The 25,115-nt window shown below is 47.3% G+C and overlaps 1 long non-coding RNA gene across 1 annotated transcript; it reads left to right on the top strand.

Annotated features, from left to right (window-relative positions):
• Positions 1-1,322: 1,322 nt before the first annotated feature.
• LOC125548353 (uncharacterized) lies at positions 1,323-23,556 on the top strand. The gene is made up of 3 exons (XR_007301024.2): positions 1,323-2,322; positions 22,323-22,426; positions 23,204-23,556. It is a non-coding gene; the product is annotated as an uncharacterized LOC125548353 (long non-coding RNA).
• Positions 23,557-25,115: the final 1,559 nt, after the last annotated feature.

Consider the following 25,115-nt stretch of genomic DNA (forward strand, 5'->3'; position numbering starts at 1 on the left):
ATGCAGATCTTCGTGAAGGCTCCACCACCGCGCCAGCCCAGCAGCCAGCCAACTTGGCGCTACAACGCCTTGTCAGCTTGGACGCACGTCGGAGCCAGGCGAGGCAATGACAGCTGGGACAAGCTTCTTTGTCGTCCCCAATAAAGCAAGAGGGGCATGTCGGCAACACATTAAATTCGTTTGTCCGACGATGCCAGGGGATAGACTCAGCCCCTGTACACCTTTCCACCTCCTATGTTCCACTGTGGCGACCCCTTTTGTCTATAAAAGGAGGCCCGAGGCATACTGGAGGGGGATTCGGATCTTTCGGACTAGAGAGCCACAGCAGCTAGTTCAGGAACACAAGAACACCGAAATATACATCAAAGCAGAACTAGGGTTTTACGCATCTCTGCGGCCCGAACCTGGGTAAATGATTTGTGTGCTGACCGCCAGACCCGCTATTTGCACAACCCCGCACCCGCCAACCGTAGAAGGGATCCCAGTGACCCCATAGGTGTCGTTTCCCACCGACAAGCGGGCACACACTGAGTCGTGGCTAGGAGAGCATGCATGACAACGGGCGCGACTGGTCATGGCCAGAGGCCCGCGAGCGTGGCCAGGGAGCGTGGCGGGCGCAGCGGTCGGCCAAAGCACGGGCGATTCAGGTAACGGGTAGGTACGGGGCGTGTGCGAGGTGGACAAGGGCGTGGGTAGGGGCGGCGAGTGACAACTGTCAGCAAGCACAGCTGCAGGCGTGCGGGCGCAAGTGCGGGGAGGAGCGGTCGAAGCTACCGGCAGCGGCGGTAGTAGAGCAGCAGCATGATGGCGTGCGAGCGGGAGAGACAGAGACGGACGGCCACGGCGACCGGACGTGCAGGACGGGGACCTCACCGACATTGGCGAGAAGATGGGTGGCGAAGCATGATGGAGCCGGGTCAGGGAGGCAGTCGGGGACGCGAGGCGACGACGGTGTGCGGCGGGGTCAGGGTGGCGACTACGAGGCGACGGGGATGGGGGAAGCAGCGTCAGTTCAGCTCGGGGAAGACATGGGGATGGAGATGGGGGCACGAGGAATCACTACTAGAAATCTATGTTTTACCTAGGGCCAAGGCCTTCACCTAGAGCTTATTAATCTCCTCAAGGGAAGGAAAAGTAATGAATAGTGCCCCTCTAGGGAAAGACAATTTTGCTGAAAAAAACTGGAAAATTAAATTTCCCAAAGTATTGGTGCCACGTGCATACCATCCACCCCGAAAAAACACCAAGATATGGCCTCCCGCGTCGACGGCGCGCGCCTTTTATTTGCCCCTGCGCATGAGGGCCCATTCTGAAGTGAGATAGCAAAGGGAGAAAGGGCGCGCAGTGCCAAAAATTTCGGCTAAATTTGGTCTCCTAAACCCGTGCCTCAAGCTTTGGCCACCGCCCACTGCCAGAGAAAATCCCCCATCCTTCTCTCTTCATTCTTCATCTCCCCCATGGCCCCATCGCATGGCCCGCCGTGCACCACCACCCTGTCACGCCCCTACTGGCCCTGCTCCACCGCGTAGCATCTTCCGACCGAGTCGGACCATCCGGCGGTGGGCACGATGTCATCTCGCGGATCTGCCTGCCGCCACCGTCGCCTTCTCAACGCCACCTCGAGGTCCCCCATGACGTGGTTGTCCCCGATGATCACCACCCTGACACTACTGTCCCCTACGAGCTCCTCCCCGACCGCCCCATATTCTTCTGCACCGCCCCCGCCCCCTCCTCTCCTGCCCCTCTAGCACTACGACGAGGATAACGGCATCCACCTCCCCGCTAGATCAAGATCGTGCCCACCACCTCGACTTCTCTCCAAAGGTTCTCTCCCTGTCTCTTGCTCTCTGGTTTAGGTAGTTGTATATGTTCTGATTTGTTCCATGTGCAGATCCTGCAAGCGATGCACGTCTCTGTGATTTGCTTGTCAAGAAATTATGCATAGATTACTTCAGTACTACCCTCGGCTAGCTTGCCGTTGTGGCAGAATATCGGTTTCCCCTTTACACATCCGCTCCTGCAGGTTTAGTAGTACATGTATATTCCTTTTGGTGTTTCAGCTTGCACGTTATGTCCAGATCCAGAGCTTACAGGTCTATCAATTTAGATGTTCAGCATGCCCGTTATGTCCAGATCCAGAACTTAAAAGTAGCATTTTCACATACAAGATCTAGTGAGTAAATCTTTTAAGTTCACGTTCAGAATTAAAGACAGATATATGGATGCTATGATGCAGGTTGTCCATGCTAACAGTGGCGGAGCTTGAAAGAAATCTTAGGAGGGGCGAAGGTAGAACAAAATATCAATTACAAAATCATACAGGTATAAGGGATGCAAGTGGAGGCATCTGCAAGTCCGCAAAGCAAAAATTGCATTAATCTTTGTTAGTTTAACAACCCTGTTAGATTATGTTTTCTGTTCGCAGTCACTCATGGATATGTAGACGCCATCCACTTAAAGAAGTTAGATTTTGCAGAATATTGAGAACAAAGATAATTACATTGATCGTATCCACATTAGGTTACAAAATACATTTCTAACATTAATTATATATAAGCTTCTTGGTAACAAATGAAACTGAACCAAAATACTAAATAAATATGTAGTATTGAGTTAATTACTAAGGATCAGCTCTTTGTTTCATCCCGCTCCTAAATTGCATAAGAAATTCTTGACTGTGATTTTACTCTCCGTGCTTAACATAAGCTACTGGATAAAAAATTATCTTCCAACATATTACGTAGCATTGTCTTAATAATCTTCGACGTAGAAAACACACGCTTGGCACTTCAGTATAGCAGGATTAAATCCCAGTGGGGAGAGTGAGGCTAGACTTCTCTTTCTGCTCATAGCCTCACTTGTACATGACACTTGAAGTGGCCTGATGCCTAAGCACGGCCGCGACTAGACGAGCCCAGGAGCTCTAACCACCAACCTCTGACATCTGGCCCCAACGCTAGTAAGCTCCAGTGGCCTGTGTCTTGGCTCCCCGACCCCATGCTCATGCATCACCGGTCGCAAAGTACGCGATAGACTAAAGAGTAGAAGGCGCGCTACACTGACTACAAAAAAATACACTTCCGTGATGATATGTGTTTGTCACAGTAGGTCGTTTTTTTTGTCATGCATGTATATCCATGACAAATTTATGACAAAATCAAGATAGTCATACCTGTGCTATCGTAGAAGTGTTCTATGACATTACCAAAATTATCATCACGGAAGTGTCCACTTCCATGACAATAAATCACGCGTCACAGAAGTGCTTTCGTCAAGGGTGACCGACACGTGGCATCCACCGTAACGGAACGCCGTTAAGCTATCGGGTCAGGTTTTGGATCCGATAACCCGTTAACAGCCCCGACCAATGGGGATTTTCCACATGTAAAATCATCATTGGCTGGAGGAAACACGTGTCGGCTCATCGTTGGGACAGATCTCAACCACTCATTGGACGGAAGGCGCCTATGATACGTCGACACGTGGCACGGCCCAACAGAGGCCCATTCCTGTGAAAAAGCCGGCCCGTTTGACTTGGTCAAAAGCTGGCAGGCCGGCCCTTGGAAAGCCTGTTAACGGCCTATTCGAATATAGCCCATTTCAGCCCGCTAACCCAAGGCCCGTTACGCCCTATCTGAATTAGGCCCAGTAGCGTCATCTGGGCCATCCAATATGATTCCAACCCATTTTCACTTCTGGCCCATGACGTCTTTCGGCCCATATGAGGCCCTATGTAACTCTTGGCCTACTAACGGCCCGTGGTGAAACTGACCCGTAATGAATAGTGTATCACTTTACACCCATTAACGGCCTATGGTGAAACTGGCCCGTAATGAACAGTGTATCACTTTATATCCATTAACGACCCGTTATTCTGTTGGGCCGTTTCCAGCCCATGTTATCTTTCGGCCTTCTCAGAGCCCATTTATTCTTGGGCTCATTTCCAGCATTCGTTTACTTAGGGCCCGTTACTGTCATTTTCTGCTTGTGGGCCAAATTCAACACGTGGTTACAGTCGGCCCGTTTGTGGTCCGTTAATACGTTGGGCCGTTTTCATAGCGTCATCAAATACAACCTATTAACGATGGCCCGTTATGGTCGGCCCATGAACGCACGATTCCAACTCTAGCCCATTTACGGCCATAATGCGGCCTGTTATTGGCCCATGTTTGGCCATCAATCATACTGCCCGTATAAGGCCCATTGATGATACGGCCCATAGAAGGCCCATCGTTTCTACGGCCCGTAGAAGGCCCACTTTTTCTATGGCCCGTAGAAGGCCCACCGTTTCTACGGCCCATAGGAGGCCCAGTGTCACTACAGTAAATATTAGCCCATGGTTATTGTGGCCTAGTTTTAAAAAAATAGGTTATTGCAGCCACTAGCAAACCGCGGAAAAAGAACTGCAATGACTAGAAGCAAACAAATAAACAAGACAACAAGGAAATAAATAAGCAAGCAACTTACGCTAGGCTATCACGGCTATCACCCATATTACATCCACTGGGCATCAAAGTTCGCCACTAGTGCAAATAAACGCGCCGACAAAAGAATATACAAAACTGAGAGCACTTCAGAAGGCACTAGGCCTGGCCAGGTTGGCCCCCCCCAAACAGCTGAAGAAGCTGAGTAGACCTCAGTTGTGTCAACGATAGATGCATCAACACTAGATTTAAGGCATGATGGTGCGCATGGCAGTCCTCTGACATCTTCATTGCATCTTTGACTTCAAGTTGGAGCTGAGCTGACGCAAGCCTTTCCGCTTTAAGTCGAGACTGAAGAAGTCGAACTGATTGGGGCAGCGACTGCACAGAGGTTGTCTCACACCTGCTGGTGAGTAGCTTCAACTCACTGTCTTCATCAAGACAGGACCTTGGGGTCATCTCGCTGTCCTCAAGATGGTTTGGCTCACTATCTTCCCTAAAGTTCTGCCTGGCGTAAGAGATACGAGTCTGAAAGAGAAACAAGGAGACACGTAACAGGTTTCACAATTATATAATCAAATAAATGGATTTGTTCTGCATAAGGAACATGTTTTTACAACTACAATTTGAAACTGGTAGTTGTTGCAAACATCCAATCACATGTAAACAGCAAAGCAAACAACAATGGAGGAAATGATGCCTACCCAAATATATACTAGAACAAAGTTTGAAGGCTTGAGAAGGATGAACTTACATTACATGTTAACACGGGCTGGACAAAGCCCTTCTCCATGTTGATGGAAGGATAATTCAATAAATTCCCCAAAGAAAATTCTTTATAAGCGTTGCCATTATTCTACATTTTGCAAAGAGTAAATATAGATCAAATAATATTGCAAGAAACAGAGGATAATGAAGCTCAGGTTCAGACTGATGATACATAGTCAAACAACAATTAATTAAGTGCAGCGTTACAAGGCAAAAGGGAGAGAAGTACTGACAAGAGCAATGCAGAGCCCATTATTGTTTTGAGATTGTATGATCCTTTGAGGAAGGAGATTCATCTGAAATTAGTTTTCATACAAGAGAGAAGGTAAGGCACAAGCAGAAATTTAGGAGTTCAAATTTTGAATTGATATCATAGACAGTACCTGACGCTGGGCGCCCAGCAGTTCTAATAGGGGTTTGGCCACTGGAGTTGGGGTAAAGTGTGGTCCAGTTGGGCCTGTGTTTTCTGTGGCTGCTGATCTATCTGATTTAACTGGTATCACTACCTTTTCCAAATACCTAGTTTGTACTCCTTGACGACCTGCACTCACCTTCTTCCTTTTGGACACCTATTACGAAAGAACAACATTTGACTGGAAAAACATAGTGTGACGACGCATGGAATAGGTACAGAAAATGGATAGGTATGGCATATACTCATATATGATGCTTAAACTAAGCAGATGGTGTAACAAAGTAGAAGTAATGAAAGAGGTCAGAAGCAAAATATGTGCGACCAATACAACTTTGCAAAGTTAGAGCAAGCACCTTGATGGGTGAATAAGATAGGCCATCCTCCACCATGCCAAGTTTGTTAGGCAGTGGATCATTCCGCAATATTCCTCTCGTGCGCCCATTCTCATATTCATTTTGATAATGTTCAATATCTGACATGCATGAAAACATAAAAACAAGTGAGATTTTCTTTGTAATGCAGAAGTGATTCTAATCTAATACTGCCTCCCTGTAAACCCCTTTGTGCTATCTCTGCAATTCTTTTAAAAGATGCCATGCATGCTGTAATTTGTTGTGTGCATTAATATAATGTGGCCTACTACTCAAAATTGTAGAGCTCCAGTAGTGATGACACTTCGCAGATGATAGCTTCAACATATAGTAAAGAAGAACAAGTCGACCTGACCTGACAGATTCAAAATATACTAAGGGAGAACAACTCGACCTGACCAGTCGACCGCAAGAGAAGAGTATCATCTTAAAGAAGAGCAGAAGGGCAAAGCAGATTGAAGATATTACAAGTCTTTTAATACAATGTCGGTTGGCCACCCATGATGAACCAGAGCGCACAGAGAAATACTATTCTTTCCGGTCTCTCCATATGTGGCTCACGTGCATTTCGAAACTAAAGTAGGAACATTTAGCTAACCAATTAAACATCTCTCAGTTTTACTAATATCAGCAATAATATCAGATATGAATTTGTACAACTAAGCTTGTTTAGCTTGATGGGTGGAGCAGTGCTATTACGACACGAACCACATAGGCTGATTGTGGTCATCATAAAATGGGGAAAACATAAGCATGATGAGTACAATGTTGATCGTGGCAGTGGGATGGCAGATCTGAAGCTGCAAACCGCGCAAAGGGTAGTTAGCAACCGATGTTTGCTTTGAAATAACAACTAAGATTTGGTATGGACAAGAAAGTACGGTCAACAAGTGACAAAGAAATGCAATTATGCTGTCTCTCTATATGTCGCGACATGCATTTGGAAACTCAAGTGGGACCTTTAGCTAACCAATTAAATGTGTCGGTTAACTAATATCAGTATCATATCACAATCATATTTGAACAACTAAGCTTTCGAATTATGAGTGTTGTGTTGTTTAGCTTGAAGGGTGGAGTAATGCTAGTACGACAGAAAACACCTACGCAGATCATAGTAGCGTAGGTAAAAGGGGAAAACCCTAAGCATCAAGAGAAAAATCAGGAAAGTGGAACTAGCTGGACCAGTGGGTGGCACACACGCTTTTCAAAATGAATATAGGAACATTAGGTGACCAATTAAACGTTCTCTGTTTTAGTGATATGAGCATCATATCAGATTCGTATTTCAACACGTAAGCTTTGGGTTGAGGTCTTGAGGAGCAGTGCTAGCACGACACGAAGCACCTACGATGATGGTAGTGAATATAAAGGGGGGAAACCATAAGCTTTACGAGTATAGTGCCCGTGCCATGGTGGATCTGAAAGTGCAAACCGGACAAAGCTACTTCGCAACCAATGTTTTCTTTCAACTAGCCACTACGATTTTGTACGGACAAGAAAAGTACAGTAAACAAATTACGATCTATTTTCCGGGTGAGATCAATAACTTAAGCACATATGGAAGAGTACCACCTCTCTTGCGATGCCGTGTAGGCCTATGCTGATACGTTGAGGGTGCTGCGGGTGCGATGGATGTCGGCGGCGGGGAAGAAGACTTTAGACGACAGACGGCCGGGTCGGGGGATATATCCTGTTGCTGTGGACGAGGCGGTCGTAGGAGCGGCAACGACAAGGTGGACGACGGCGCCGATGAAGCGAGAGGAGGCGATGAAAGGATGCTGGTCCAGCGTCATGGATGAGAGACGTCCATCTCTTGCAGTGGACGACGGGGTAGGGGTAGCGGCTCCGGCAAGGTGGAGGATGGGGTGGCGGACGGAGGAGGCTGGCCACAGTGCGGAGGTTGTCGTGCCGCCGACGGTGTATGAATGGGGAAATGGAGGGGAGGGGGGATCTCAAACTTTGGGATGCGCTTCTCTGAAATGGGGGAAAGTTACGAACTTATCCCCCGTTTAAAATTTGGGACATCGCATCGGTTGGGGATAGGACGGTAATCTCACATCTCCCAAATATTTGCCGGTAACTATTTCGGGCGAGGAGAGGGTGTTTTGCCGCCCACGGTTGGCGCCCACGGTGTATGAACAGGGCTGACAGGTAGGGCGGTTGTGTCACGTCTGATGGAACTTACACATCTGCCCCTATTTAAAATATAAGCCTACATCGATTTCAGACGAGGAGAGTATGTTTTGCCGCCCACCGTGTATGAATGGGGAAATGGAGGAAGAGACACATGTCTTTCGGACGAGCTTGAATCAAATGTGTTTTGCCGCCCACGTTTGGCGCCCACTGTGTCTAAATGGGCTCAGAGGCCGTCGTGTCACGTCTGATTGAAGTTACTAGTCGATAAGGATGTCAAGTGTTAGGGGTAGACAGTAATTTCCATCTCGCAAACACTTGCTTCGAGCAGCCCACAAATTATAGTGGGTGTTTAGCCGCTTTGTTCAAAACTTGGGAGAATTAGTATTCACGTTTGCCCTGGGACCTGGCAAACTAAATTCAAATCCAATTTGTATTCTATTAGGAATATCCACAGATAATCCTACGTTTTGTTATTTATTTCTTCAAAACCACAACAAAGATTTATTCCACCTTTATATATGATTATGATTTAAAAATGTCGTGATCTTCGAATTCAGTAGGTTGGATACACTCTGAGTCAAACAGTTATTTCATCCAATACAATATGCTCACACGATAAACAGTTCACCTTATGTCAATCATACAAGTTCTGAGGATTACCTCGCCTAAAAAATTCGGATCATTACAACACATGGACAACATAGGGGGTCTTGCAACATAATCCATTCGGAGACATGACACAACATGCAAGTACAATAATCTAATGAAAATTTGAACTGGTATCTAAAGAAGAACTGGGATTATCTTGGGCTTCAGATAGCAGAAACAGCAGGACCTCCTCCGTCTTCAAATGCAACATTCTTACTTCCTCCAATTATTGGGTTGCTTGCATAATGCGTGCCGCCAATTCCATAATTTCCAGCCTCAAGATAAATATTACCTCATTCATGGCAGCCACACCATCTGTTTCTGCCTCTAGTAGAGCCTCAAGCACTATAATATTTGTGCTCAGACTGCTCTCTGGCGGTGTTGCCTCTGATCTGCTACCATCTAGTAACATGGATGGCGCACTGCTTCCACAAATAGATTCTGGGGTTGTACATTGTGTCCTAGTGTGAACGGCATCCTGAAAGGTTTCCGCTGGACATCAGTAAGAGATAGTTATCGTATGATCCGGGCAGTAAGCTTACATGGTAAACGACGGACGAATTATTGCGGAGCATGCCAAACTATATTTAAATGGTTCGAAGCAGCATCAGCCGAAAAGAAATTAAAATGGTAAGATGAAACTAGGGATGTAAGTGGCAAATAAACGAAATCCACCAGTCCCATCTAGTTAGTTTTTGCTACCTCCCTAGTTCATTTTCCTCAAAAAAACAAAAAATCTTTTGAACTATCATACCACTGGTGGACTTTAGTCAGGATTAAACCGGATCCAGTTGACATCCCTAGTTGAAAGGGAGTGTACAACCGCTATATTTAAGTTGCCAAGACATCTAAGCAGTTGAAATAATCTGAGAAAGCACTTAATAGTGTGGCCTCATATAAAATACGTAGAAAGTCATGTGATGAAGTTGAGAGGAAAAGTTAAGGACTCAAATGAAATAGGCATGCATTTCTTTACGATAGTATAGCAGACACTGCTGACATATTGGCTAACTCAGGTATAGCGTAACAACAAATAAGCATTCGAATCAAGCAATACAGCAAAGCAGACAACCGAACTATTTGTAATTCGGTAGGATTACACGTTGAGGGCACAAGCCAAGAAAGCAGCCCACTCGCATTACCTTTCACATGTACTAAAACACACTGGCTTACCATATGTTGCTGTGAAGCCTAGCTACGGTTGCAATGTTCTTTAAAGATATCGTTAGCATCCCGTGGTTGCAAATCTAGTTGTTGTAGTTTATTCTGCACCATCTATTTAGGTAAAATTAATTTTAATCGCATGCACTGGTCCGAATTGATCATCAATGGTTCATCTAAACTAACGAAAGAAGGGTGTGTGCGTACACGACAATACTCCTCCTGATTCTTTTTACTTTGCGTATAACTTCTTCTCAGTTTTCTCGTATTAGTCTGCGCGTTGCCGATTCCTAGCGCTGGTTTCCTTTTGTGCCCCGCTCCATCCGCCTCTGCCCTAATTAATTGGCAAATTAGTCCAGTAAAATTAAACCAGTGCCCTCCTTGGTATGCGGATCAAGAGTTATGGGCAGAGTAAATAGAATCGGAGGGAGTATATCTGCTTCCCTCTATTTTTATGCTTGTTCGAGGTGCCAGCCCCAAAAGAACAAATATTTTGCTTGATGGGGTTGGCAGCTCCTTAATTAATAGAAGCATCAAATTAGTCATGCAACTTGGGAAGATCAAGAACACACAAACAAGTAATGAACAGAGGCTGAGAGCAGTGATGTAATAGCTAGCATCAGAAAATCTAGGGTAAAACGAACAAAAAGCAGCGGAACCACATGCTAGTTTGTTGATGTGTAATTAAGCATAGAGAACATTAAGCAGTCTGATGGAACCAACAGGTGGCATCAGAACAAAACTAAAGTATATTAACTATATGTGCACTGGTATGTAATTTAGCACATGTAACATGTTCACTGCTAGAAGTATGGCCCTACAGGTGCAAGCAGAATAACACGTCTCATGAAAAACTGAATGATGCCCTGAAGAAATTCAAAGGTGCGGTGCTTATGCTAGGAAAGTGAACGTAGGCGCCAGCCGTTGGATAATAGTACCGGATTCTCAGCGGCGTATGGGTATCGTTGTCATAGTTGATAGCTAAGGATCGTCGATGGTGCTCGTGTTGCGGTTGAGTTTGGGCCGGCCGTCGCCATCGCTGAAGCGGCTCCGGTGCTACGGTTGCGGCGCCTGTCGACATACAAGAAAGCTCATTTGTGGTAAGTGAACAGTTGCACGATAAAGAGAAAACCGAAGGAGTACAAATCGAAATAACCTGATGAGGCTACGGCATCGGTAAAGCAGGGCCGATGGAGTTGAATATGGCATCCGTGGAGCGGGTCCGGTGTAGTGGACGAAGGATTCAGTGGGCGCGTTGTACAGTGCTTTCGGTGAGGCGGATCTATTGCGGCGGACGAGGGCTTGTATGAGGGGCCAGCGAAGGGGCGGACAAGGGAGTTAGTGAAGGGCCTACGCTATGGTGGACGAGGGCGCCGGTTAAGCAGATCCGGTGCGGTGGACCATGATGGTGGTCAAGGAGATCTGGAGCGGTGGACAAGCCAGTCGCTGAAGCGGCTTCGGTGAAGTGGTGAGTTGGCAGTTGGGGGTTCCAATGTGCGGATGGTAGATCCGGCGAGGTGTGAGGTCCACCGCTGCGACGGAGGACTAGATTCGGCGGCTTGCCGTGGTTGGGGGTTGGGGAGGGGAAGGGGAGGGGCTCTGGGGAAGAAAGTTGGGGGCAAAGAGGGGAAAACAATGGAGTTACCAAAGCAGCCCTTTTCCGTTCATGTGGCAGGGGTAAAACAGGAATATCGCAGGGCTAAACTTTCGGGCGCGTGATATTTCGATGTGAGCGGGAAGTTTGAAAGCTTTTGGGACCTAAAATTATAAGTATTCTACTCTCGTACGGCCGACTGTGATATCATGGCCGACAATTTGTTTGTTTTGCACGCAAAAAAATGTGCAAGTTCTGAAAAATCAATGTCTCCAACTCGAAACTTAGATTGTCCATTCAATTCAAATATGGATCATTGAGCTACTACAAGCAAATACCATCATACGGTCCAATTCAAATGAAATTCCAAATGTGTTTATCCTAAATATGATGACAAAAGCAAAAATGTGTATGTGTATGAATAAAGTGGATGATTATAAAGTTAGAACATGCCCGTATGTGTATATCTCTAGGTTTGATATATGAATTTGAAATCACGAAATCCCGGCTTAAAAAATGTACCTCCGTTTAAATGAATTACAAAAGCTAATGATGGAGTCGAATTCCAAAATTCCAATCTTAGGTTTGTAATTCTGGTACCTCCGTTTAAGACATAGGCTCTACAGTATGCTATGCTGTGTACCGCACCTGAAGTGTGCCTTGCCATGAGTCAGTCAAGGGGTACAAGAGTGATCCAAGAATGGATCACAGGACAGCGGTCAAAGTTATCCTTAGTAACTAGTGGACTAAGGAATTTTCTCGATTATGGAGGTGGTAAAAGAGTTCGTCGTAAAGGGTTACGCCGATGCAAACTTTGATACTAATCCAGATTATTCTGAGTAGTAAACTGGATTCGTATAGTAGAACAGTTATTTGGAATAGCTCCAAATAGAGCGTGGTAGCTGCATCTAGGAGATGACATAGAGATTTGTAAAGCACACACGGATCTGAAAGGTTCAGACCCATTGACTATAACCTCTCTCACAAGCAACATGATCAAACCCAGAACTCATTGAGTGCTAATCACATAGTGATGTGAACTAGATTATTGACTCTAGTAAACTCTTTGGATGTTGGTTACATGGCGATGTGACCTGTGAGTGTTAATCACATGGCGATGTGAACTAGATTATTGACTCTAGTGCAAGTGGGAGACTGTTGGAAATATGCCCTAGAGGCAATAATAAAATGGTTATTATTATATTTCCTTGTTCATGATAATCGTTTATTATCCATGCTAGAATTGTGTTGATAGGAAACTCAGATACATGTGTGGATACATAGACAACACCATGTCCCTAGTAAGCCTCTAGTTGACTAGCTCGTTGATCAATAGATGGTTACCGTTTCCTAACCATGGACATTGGATGTCGTTGATAACGGGATCACATCATTAGGAGAATGATGTGATGGACAAGACCCAATCCTAAGCCTAGCACAAAGATCGTGTAGTTCGTACGCTAAAGCTTTTCTAATGTCAAGTATCATTTCCTCAGACCATGAGATTGTGCAACTCCTGGATACCGTAGGAATACTTTGGGTGTGCCAAACGCCACAACGTAACTGGGTGGCTATAAAGGTACACTACAGGTATCTCCGAAAGTGTTTGTTGGGTTGGCATGAATCGAGATTGGGATTTGTCACTCCGTGTAAACGGAGAGGTATCTCTGGGCCCACTCGGTAGGACATCATCATAATGTGCACAATGTGATCAAGGAGTTGATCACGAGATGATGTGTTACGGAACGAGTAAAGAGACTTGCCGGTAACGAGATTGAACAAGGTATCGGGATACCGACGATCGAATCTCGGGCAAGTATCGTACCGCTAGACAAAGGGAATTGTATACGGGATTGATTAAGTCCTTGACATCGTGGTTCATCCGATGAGATCATCGTGGAACATGTGGGAGCCAACATGGGTATCCAGATCCCGCTATTGGTTATTGACCGGAGAACGTCTCGGTCATGTCTGCATGGTTCCCGAACCCGTAGGGTCTACACACTTATTTTCAGGGTTTTTGAAAATGCCTTAGCATTTTACTTAAGTCAAAACAATTATGGAAAAATAGAAAACAGAAACAAACAAAATAGAAGAGAGAGAGAGAGAGAGTTTACCTGGCAGCCCACTTACCTGGCCCAACTCCTCTAGCCGGCCCAGCCCACCTGGCGACTCGCCAGTCGTCCTCAACCTCTGCTAGTAGGCAGAGGCGAAGGCGGGCATGGCGTGCGCTAAGGTCGCCACCTCCTCCCTGCCTGCCTCACACCCCCGTGGCCTTCTCGCGACGCCTAGGAGACGTGGACGAATCCCCGCACCAATCCCCTCCTCCTCTGGTTCCCTCTCCCTCACTGTTCCCCACCTCACCAAACCGCGCCGCCGCCACTTACGAGCTCCACCATGGCCACAGCCACTCCCTCGCTCCCTCTCCGCTTCCCCGAGCTCCGCCACGACCCCGTGGAGCAACACACCCGACGCACGCGACCAGAAGAGGCCCCAGTTGACCGAAGCGTCGTCGTCTTCACCTCCGGTGCCCGGAGATCGACTCCGTCAATTCACCTCGTCCAGAGCGTCCCCGAGGCCGCTAACCTACCCTGCCGCATCGTCGTGAGCTCCTCTACTTTTACCCTCTACCTCCAAGCTCTAGCTCATCCCGTAGCTGCTGCACACCGAGCTCCCGCGCCGCCGTCCGCCATGGCCGACGGCCGCGTCGTCGCCGAGCTCCCCTAGTCGCTCTGTGCTGCCTAGAGTCCCTCTGGAGCGTCTAGGAGCCCCGCACACCTCTCCGTTCGCTCGCTAGCTAGCTGCACCGCTGCGCCCGCTGGAGGCCGAACTCCGGCCGCCGCCTCCGTCGTCGCTGCCGTCTCTATAGGCCACCCCGGATCTTGGCGATTGCCCCAGAAGATGCGCCACACCCCCAGCTCGCCGTAGCCGCAAACCACGAGCGAAACTGTGCTCTGTAGCGCCGTTCCGAGCAACTCCGGTGCTCCACCGCCGTGCGTTTGGTTGCCGGTGTTTTGCTGATGTGGCGCTAGTTTAGTTCCCACTAATGACCTGGCTAAACACCCTAGAGCCACTACCATGTGGGGCCACGTGCCTGTTTAGGTTAATTTAATTTCTATTTAGATTAGTTCATAACCAAGTGGGACCCACTTGTCAGCATTGACTTTGCTGACATGGCTTTTGACCGATCCCAGCTGTCTGTGACTCGAGCCAGCACTGTGAGACTGACGTGTGGGACCCACGGGTCATGTTTGACCATGGTCAGCCCCTGTTAACCTGATGATGTCACGCCGACGTCATGCTGACGCAGTAATGTTTTTCTGGATTTTAAATAAATCTAAATGATTTATTTATATTCAGAAAATGTTTAAAACTTCTAAAAATCATATAAAATCAACTGTAGCTCAGAATTAAATAAATTATATATGAAAAATTATTAGAAAATCCAATCTATCCATCTGTACCATTTTCATGCATGTTAGAACAACTTAAGGCCACTGTTTAGGACAAATCAAATGAATGGCATTTAAATAACCACATGTGGAGTTTGAATTTGAACTTTGGGTTCAAACCAACTTCATTTAATTGTGTTGCTAGTTGCATTAGCTCAATCAACAACATATTGCCATGACATTATCATGCATCATGTTGTGCATTGCATTGATTGTGTTCCTTCTCTGTTTTCGGTGGTTGTCCCCTCTCGATAGACATTGTACCGACGCTGTGATCGTTGACACTGATGAAGACCCAATGATATCTTCAAAAGTGCCAGGAAAGCAAAACCCACTTGTTCATTTCGATACAATCCCACTCTCTCGCTCTTGCTCTTTTTACTGCATTAGGACAACAATGATTCAACTATTACATGTTGCGGTAGTTGAACCCCTTTCCTCTGCATGACCTATCATTGCCACCATAAATAGATGAAACCCACTAGCATGAGTAGGAATTGTTTGAGACCTGATGTGCCTACTCATTCATGCTTGTTGTCATGCCTGCTACTACTTAGAGTTGAGTCAGGTCTGATTCATCAGGAATGAATTGGAACGTGGTGAACATGTCCTACCGTTGAGAGCTAAGTGTGTGAACACGATTTGGTAAAGGTAGCGGTGAGAGGCCATGTAGGAGTACATGGTGTGTTGTCTCATTGCAGCTGTTCTTGGGAACTGAGTTCTGTGTTTGTGATCCATGAACAATTACTACCACACATTGGGTTTCGGTAACTCGGCCCCTCTCGGCTTATTATTCAACTCGATCTCTGTCCAGGAGTTGCAACTAGTTTCTGGTGTTTCTAGGTAGTGTTAGTAGTCTACCAAGTGGCACCCGGTACATGTGGGCTTGCGACAGACTAGGCACAGTGGCACGGTGTACCAAGTTGCACCCGGATGGTGGGCTTGGGAACCCTGCACACATCGTTTGGGGCAGTGAGCGACACCCCAGCTAGATCTCCTTGCGGATGGAACCCGAATAGGCGATAAACCTGGACGAGAGACTTGGGTGGTTAGTCAGGTCATGGCCGACACCCTCGCCCGGCTTCTGCTTGAAGGATGCCAAGGTACATGACGTGTACAGGGTGATAAGTGGCGAGAGCGTGTGTGAAGAAGTACACCCCTGCACGGTTATCACTAACTATCCGAATAGCCGGATTCCTCGGATATGGAAACTTGGACCCCTTGCATAGTTCATAGACAAGTGAAAGTGGATACTCTAAAATGCGCATGATAAGCGTGAGTGCTATGGATGGCGTTCTCGTAGGAAGACGGGAGCGGATCCATAGTGGTGTATTGATATGGTGAATATGTGGACTCGTGTGCGCCACCTCAAAAAAGTTGCTTGCAGTCGTAGTTCAGGTTAGCCACTGAGTCAAAGCTGGCTTGCTGTAGTTGAACTCCACCATCCCTTCGTTGATAATGATGCATATGTAGTTAGTTCTGATGTAAGTCTTGCTGAGTACATTTGTACTCACGTTTGCTTAATTTATGTTTTTGCAGAGAGATTTCAGTCTCGCTAGTAGTTCCGCGTGGACTTCGACGTTTAGCTTGTTACCTCAGCTACGATCTTGTACCTTGGGAGGGTCTTGTAGATAGTCAGGCTTCTCAGCCTTCTTCAGTTGTAGTTGTCTATACTCAGACAAGTTAAGCTTCCGCATGTGCTTGTTGCTTGTATGCTCCGTATGTTGGGTCATGAGACCCATGTTTGTAATATCTCGCTCCTCGGAGCCTAATGAATAAATACTTTGAGTCGTAGAGTTATGTTGTGATGCCATGTTGTATTTACACATATTGAGCATATTGTGTGTATGATTGAAATGCTTGGTATGTGTGGGATTCGACAACCTAGTTATTTATCCTTGGTAGCCTCTCTTATGGGGAAATGTAGTCTTGTGCTTCCATGAGCCATAGTAGTCCGCTACAGCCCAGTTCACCGGAGTCCTGCTAGCCCAGCACTACTGCTCCGGAACACTTGACTGGCCGGCATGTGATTCACTTTGTTCCTGTGTCTGTCCCTTCGGGGAAATGTCACGCGGTGACATCCGGAGTCCTGTTAGCCTAGGCTGCTACAGCTCGGGTTCCTGGAGGCCTGTTAGCCCAGTGCTATAGCCCGGATTCACACGCTGCTGACCGACATGCTCGATGTTGATTCATGTATGCCTGTCCCCGTAAGTTAGTGCCACTTTGGGTTCGCGACTAGTCATGTTGGCCCGGGTTCTCTGTCATATTGATGCTAGCGACACTATCATATACGCAAAACAAAAGGCGCAAACGGTCCCGGGCCATGGTAAGGCGACACCCGTGGGAATACCGTGCGTGAGGCCGCAAAGTGATATGAGGTGTTACAGGCTAGATCGGTGTGACTTAGAATCGGGTTCCTGACATCAACCTCTGGTCTTCTTGCCCCAGTCGCCCAAAGCAGCGCCGGTCGTGCCGCATGCTCCTGACTCCCGTGGCCGGCTGTGCTGCCGTGGAGGCCTCACCGTCCCCATACTACTCCCACCGCTGGCCAGGCCATCCCTCCACTCACCCACTCCCCCTGTTATTCTACGGTGACGGCACCCTCACACCGTAGCCGAACCAGTGAACCCTCGTACTCCTCTCCGCGTGGGCATCCACTGCCGCGTCTTCCCCGGCTCCGCGTCGTCCCCTTCCTAGGCCTCGCCGTCGTCCACCGCCGTGGTGCTCTTGGCGCGGCGTGGTCAATGTGGTCAACGACCGACTTCCATCGGAAGAGTACTGTACGTGGAGAGGCTGACAGCTGGGTCCACGGTAGCCGCAAGGAAGTGCCTGCTTATTACGCGCAAAATAATTATTCCTCCACCTGACAACAGGGACCCACCGTACGGGCCACCGGTATTTTGCGAAAAAAAGGTTTCCCCCTGACTGCTGGGACCCACCGGACGGGCCACCGTATTTCGCGAAAAAAGGTTTGCCCCTGATTGCTGGGACCCACCGGACGGACCATAGTATTTTGCGAAAAAAACATTCCCCCCCTGTCAGCTCAGACCCACCGGAAGTGCCTCCTTATTGCACATAGAAAAATGAATACTCCCCCTGCTAGATGGGACCCAACCTGGTGTGAGGCTGACTTGTGGCCCTACTACGTTGACGAGGATGGAGGGCTTTGTCAACTTAGTCAATATGAACGATTCTAGCTCCAATGACCGTACAATGTCCATCCAACGGTCGTAGTGCTTCTTCAACCTCTAGTCTTCTTGCTCCAGCCGCCCAAAGCTGCGGCGGTCATGTTGCATGCTCCTGCCTCTCATGGCCGGCTGTGATGCCGCGGAGGCCTCACCGCCCCCTACTACTCCCAGCGCTGGCCCATGCTATCCCTCTACTCACCCACACCCCCTGTTATTCTGCGGCGACGGCAGCCTCACGTCGCAGCCGAACCAACGAACCCTCGTACTCCTCTCCGCGTGGGCATCCACTTCAGCCTCTTCCCCGGCTCCATGTCATCCCCTTCCTAGGCCTCGCCGTCGTCCACTGCCTTGGTGCTCTCGGCACAGCGTGGTCAATGTGGTCAACGACCTACTTCCATCAGAGAAGTACTGTACGTGGAGAGGCTGACAGCTGGGTCCACGGCCACATCCCACTTTTTATGTGATTTTCCAAGTAAGTCGCTTTGTCAGGCCTGTTGGGCCGCAAATCTTTCAAGACGAGGAGAGTTTCATTCGGCTGGCCGAGAAAATGGCCCATCAGTAATGAGAAATGGGCTGTACATTTTTAAAACACATCAAACCGACAATTAGTTTAAAATATCTTTTTTTTCATTTCGAGATTTTAAATTACATTAATTTTTGTGCGTGGAGAATTTGTTGGATTTTATATTGGTATACTTTTATTTTTAAAATCAGTTTGAATGTGAGTCGAAATTTTGGGATTAAAAACAGTTCGGACCGCACCGAAATATGCAAAATTTCGTTAATTTTTTAACCGTGGCCACAATATGGGATGTAATGCTAACAACAAGAATATGGGCTCCAAAAAAACCTTAAGAATTAGCAAATGGGCCATAAATTATTAGAAATAATGGCAGATGGGTTGTATGCTGTTTTCCACAGATTTGAGGCTTTCCTAAAAAAAGGTTGACGCACAAGCACTGACTGTTGGATGTCCATCCAACGACTGTCGTGCTTCTTCAATCTCTGCTCTTCCTGCTCCAGCCGCTCAAACAAGCGCCGGCGGGACTGCCTGCTCCCTCCTCCTCGCGGCCGGCTGTGCTGCCGCGCAGGCCTCACCGCCCGACCGTACTCTCATCGCCGGTTTGATGTACTCCCCTCTGCGTGGGAAATAACTGCCGAGTCTTCCCTGCCTCTGTGTCGTCCCCTTCCTAGGCCTCGCCATCGTCCACCGCCCTAGTGCTCTCGGCGCGGTGTGGTCAACATGGTCAACGACCGATATGCATCTGAAGTGGACTGTACGTGGAGAGGCCGACAGCTGGGTCCACGGCTACACGCAAGGAAATGGCTCCTTATTACGCGCAAAATAATGATTCCTCCCCTGACATCAGGGACCCACCAAAAGGGCCTCTCTATTTCGCGAAAAAAATGTTACCGCCGCTGACAGCTCGGACCCACCAGCTATATCTTCGCACGCAAGGAAGTGCCTCCTTATTACGCTCAAAAAAATGAATACCCCCTTGCTAGCCGGGACCCACCTTGGTGGGAGGCTGACTTGTGGGCCTATTAAGTTGACGGGGATGGAGGGCTTTGTCAACTTAGTCAATATGCACGATTCTAGCTCCAGTGGCCGTACGATGTCCATCCAACGACCGTAGTGCTTCTTCAACCTCTGGTCTTCTTACTCCAGCCGCCCAGACCAGCGTCGGTCGTGCCTCGTGCTCCTGCCTCCCGTGGCCGGCTGCAATGCGCCGGAGGCCTCACCACCCCCTACTATTGCAACCGCTGGCCAGGCCATCCCTCTACTCACCCACACCCCCTGTTATTCTGTGGCGACGGCAGCCTCACACCACAGCGAACCAGTGAACCCTTGTACTCCTCTACGCGTGGGCATCCACTGCCGCGTCTTCCCCGGCTCCGCGTCGTCCCCTTCCTAGGCCTCGCCGTCGTCCACCGCCCTGGTGCTCTCGGTGCGGCGTGGTCAACGTGGTCAAGGAACAGCTTCCATCGGACGTGGACTGTACGTGGAGAGGCTGATAGCTCAGTCCACGGCCGCAGCAAGGAAGTGCCTCCTTATTACGTGCAAAATAATTATTCCTCCACCTGACAGCGGGACCCACTGGACAGGCCATCGTATTTCGTGAAAAAACGTTTCCCCTTGACTGCTGGGACCCACCAGCTACATCTTCGCAGGCAAGGAAGTGCCTGACAGTCGGGACCCACCTGGTCGAAGCGTACGTAGCATTGTCATTCTGGTCGCGAACGTGTACGTACATACTAGTCGATGTAGAGGCGCGCACGTGTCGTAGTAGAGGCGCGCACGTAGCATTTACACGTACGTACAGCGGCCAGGGTGCAAGAAAGAAAATACAGCCATGTATGTGTACATACGGGCGGGGTCTCTAACGCCTACTCGCGCATACGTACGGCTAGGGCTTGTGTACATGGCTGGGTCGGAACGGAGAAACAGCGTCGTCGTCGTGTTCATGGGGAGGCAACGGAATGCGTCGTGTTCATCTGGAGGCAACGGAATGCGTCGTGTTCATCTGGAGGCAACGGAATGCGTCATGTTCATTGGGAGGGCTTGGACGGAACAGGCGATGGAAACGAGGCCTGGCGTACCGCAGAACGGAGGAAACGGCCTGGTGTTCGACTAGCCACGTTCGAAACAGGATCTTGTTGATCGGGAGGGGTCCGGCATACCGCAAAACGGAGGAAACGGACCTCCTACGGTCGAAACGGGGGTCCTGTTGATCGGGAGGGGTGTGGCGTACCGCAAAATGGAGGAAACGGACTTGTGTTGGAGCGCTACGGTCGAAACGGGGGTCCTGTTTATCGGGAGGGGTGTGGCGTACCGCAAAACAGGACTCCACAGGATATTGTTCATCTCCACCGTCGACCCCCTCCAGCCTCCACGAGCTACTGTTCATCCACCGTCGACCTCCTCCAGCCTCCACCTGCGACTGTTCAGCCACGGGCTCCTGTTCATCCAGCCTCCACCACGCGCTACTCCATCGGCTACTGTTCAACCAGCCCTCTCCACGGGCTCCTGTTCAACCACCCCTCCACGGGCTACTGTCCATCCTGCCCACCACCATCTACTGTTCATCCTGCCCTCAACGGGGTGGTCCTGTTCATCCAGCCCTCCACGGGGTCCTGTTCATCTAGCCCCAACCGGCTCGATCAATCGGGGTCCTGTTCATCCAGAGGCAACACCACGGGGGCCTGTTCATCCACCCCCCTGGAACTGTTCATCCAACCCCCCCCCCCGCGCAACGCTCACTGTTCATCCCGAGGCAGCATCGATCGGCTTTAGTTAGCAGCAGTAGCGAAGGAATCGCTCGATCGGGTTCAGTTAATAGCCATCGATCGATCGCTCAGGTTCCGTAACGCGTATCCTGCAGTGCAATTGCTCAGGTTCAGTTAGAGCCCAACGCCTCGCTCGGGTTCAGTTAGAGCCAACGCCTCACACACACGCGTGTACGTGTACGAGAGAAACGCGCATCGCTCGGCCCTCGACCTCCCACCGTAACCGGGAACTCCCTGAAATTTTCCTCCCCCTCGCTTCTACCACGGTTTTTTCCGTCATGGACGGCCCAAAGAATGTCATCCAGCTGCGTCTCCGGCCCGCCCAGGACGAAAAGCCCATTTTCTGTCATGATTTTTTGTCATAGAAGTAGGAGCCCACCACATCTATGATGATACCAGGTTTTGTCACAATTATCGTCATAGAAGTGTCATATGTATGACGGAAAAAAATTTCGTTCGGCCCAAAATGTCACGGATGTGTCTTTTTTTTGTAGTGACTATTGGTTTGCTGCTTGTTTGTCTCCTATGCAGAGCGTGAGAAGGATGTGATAACTGTGCCTTATGGGTTGTAGTTTGCAGTACTACCACCTGGTACTATTTTTTTTTCATTTTCGTTGCGAGGCTACCGCCCAGGTTCGCCCCTGTGAAGCTCTGCCGTTGCATGCTAGTACTTTGGATCCTATGTCAACTAGATTGTTGATTGTTTGTGTGGGCAATGCAACCAAAGTTTTTGATAGGTATTCTATATCCTATCTTTTCAGGGAAATTGCGATGGTTACTGGAACAATCTTCCTTCTAATGATCCCATTTTGTTAACTTAAAACATATTTGTTAACTTAAAACATATTTCCTAACTAAATGTTTTTGTGATTTAAAGGTACCGAGTTGGTGTTTCTAGCTTGGAGAAGCAACATCAACTTGGGATACAGATTCACCAGCATATGTACATGCATCTCATAGGGGGAGAGCTCTTGCATGGATGTAAGACCATTTTGCTTCAGCGAGTTATAGATTTTAGAGTGATGATTTGCTTAAATTCGTTTCCATTCATAAAATAAACATCCAATGAAATATGAGCAAATTATTTTACCTCTATTATTGTAATTGGGAGCTATGACAACCACATCAATAGAGTTAGTATATTTTGATTGATTAGTTTCTTCTGCTATTTTCTGCGGCTCAAATTCAGCTGAAGCTTTACATAACTAGGGGAACACTAATCCATAGAGCAATCCTTTCCTTTGCTTCGTTTTTCCTGTAGAATAGAGTAAGCATGATCTGAGTAGTGTGTACACAACACATCGCTTAACTGGCCATGTACGTAATAAATCTATTTGAGACACGACTAACAAGTTGATTTACATGAGCATGCACATGTATGTTTTCACAACCGGGACCTTGTCTTGCAGATCCTTGAAAAGAGCCAAGAACCACTAAATTTGTGTGCTTAGCAACATGCAGATCATGTAACTTTTCTGAAATTAACTTCAGATTATACAAACTTTGTATGTTCCTGCAATTCTGATGTTCAAATGCCTGCTTTTGTGATGAGCAAATCTTTATGTGTGCCGGTATGTATGGTTCTGCTGCTTCGGTGCGAAGCATGATCATATTATTGCCAGGGCTATGTGTGCTGTGGGGAGGGATTGCATTCTCTTGTCCTGTCCATATTGTGCACATTATAATTATGCTTCCAAAATTCTACCAGAATACCCACCTTATAACTACGTGCTAAACTGCTTGTCATCATAATTTCAGGACCATAATGTCACTCTAGATGCTTCTCCACAAGATTTGATTCTGGAGCCTGACACTGGTGTTGCAGGGATGTTTTGATTTTTATTGATAATGCATCTGGAACTACCTCAACTTGTCACTCGTTGGAAGCGAACCTCTTGATAGTTAATGATGTCGGGTGCATGTATAGATAGCATGTTGTAACAAGTTTATTTGATACTCGGCGTGACCAACAATGCTTGTACATGTTGGTCACGGTGTTCTAGTTGCAACGACTAACTTGTCATAGCTTATTTTTTGAATTTGGCCTTTAGTTTACTACATATCTGATGTATGTGTTCATTGATTATGAATCTGATGTGGTGTATGATGAATTTTGGATGTGATTTACAAATTTGAAATTTTGGTCTGATTTAATTATCCGAATTATGGTTGATATGAATTTATATTCAAATTGCATATTTGTACAGGGAAGATATGAATATGATGTATCCCTAGGGTATTATTCAAACATCTGGTAGGGAAAGAACTCTAAGGAAAGTTGCGGGGTGGCACAATTTAGATGGACCCTACAATCTTTCCCTAGGGTTTGTGCCCCTAAGTAATGATGGTTTCCCTAGGGCTTCCTCATGCACTCTAGGGAAAGAGATCTTTCCTGACTATACTACACCTAGGGTTCTTTACCTAGGGCAAGCTCTAGGTAAAGTCTTTCCCCATGGTTTTTTGCATTTCACCTAGGGTATATGGCCCTAGGTAAAATGTGGATTTCTAGTAGTGAGTGGGAGTGCGTGTTCCGGCTAGGGTTAGAGAGGGGCGCCGGGGTCGCCTGTCAGATGGCCGCCATGGCGTCGGCTGATGCCGTGGTGGGCATCGGCTCTGCCCATGACCCCCTCTGTGAACAGAGGAGTGGGCGACGTGGGGAGTGGGCCGGCCTATGGGGGCATAGCTGGGCCACTTGGCCCAGGGGAGGGGGCTTTGTTTTTATGTTTTTTTGAGGTTTTCCTATTTTTCCTTTTACTTATTTTTCTGTCTTATCTGTTCTTATATTATTTTCTATTTATTATAGTTTTAGGAAATATAAAATTAGTTCCTAAATTAGTATGTATAAGTATACTACTACCGTATTAATATTTACTCCTAAATAAAGTATTTTAATATTTTATAAATTATAAAAGTCATTTAATTAATTGTTCTAACTGATGTTTTAAATATTTTAGTGCATTTAAGTATTTAATAAAAAATGATTTCTCCACCATAATTATCAATGATTTATTTTCCATAATTTGTACTTTTTAGTTTTGACATTTGAAAACTTTAATTGTTTGGCTTTTATTTTAAATTTCAAATTGAACTGGTTTTGAACCAACGTGAGATTAGCAACAGTAAAAGTGATGACATGGAACCACTAGCGTGGGAATACTGTAGCTTAATTATCCGGGCGTTACACCTGGTACTGTACAAGATAGCTGCTGAAGCTGTTACTAATCGTATGAGAGGCATTATGGATGAAATTGTTAGCGAAGAACAGAGTGCTTTTGTTCCTATCCGACTTATTACAGCTAATGTTTTAGTTGCATATGAAAGTGTGCATACAATGAAGAGGAGGAAGAAAGGGAAAAATTATTCTTGTGCGGTCGAGATGGATATGATGAAGGCTTACGACCATGTCGAGTGGCATTACCTCAAAGCAATATTGACCAAGTTGGGTTTCAGTATACACTTTGTCAGACTAATTATAAAATGTGTTTCATCGGTTCGTTTTTCTGTACGGGTGAATGGTGAGCGACTTCCATACTTCACACCAACCAGGGGCTTCCGACAAGGCGAACCAGTCTGACCTATTTATTTCTTCTTTGTGCATAAGGTTTTTCCTCATTGCTAAAGTTTTACAATGGTGGAACTATTGATAGGGGCTTAAGAGTGAGTTACATAT

The sequence above is a fragment of the Triticum urartu genome, chromosome 3A (assembly GCF_056163025.1).
Source record: "Triticum urartu cultivar PI428250 chromosome 3A, HENAU_Tu73, whole genome shotgun sequence".
NCBI classification, from domain to species: domain Eukaryota; kingdom Viridiplantae; phylum Streptophyta; class Magnoliopsida; order Poales; family Poaceae; genus Triticum; species Triticum urartu.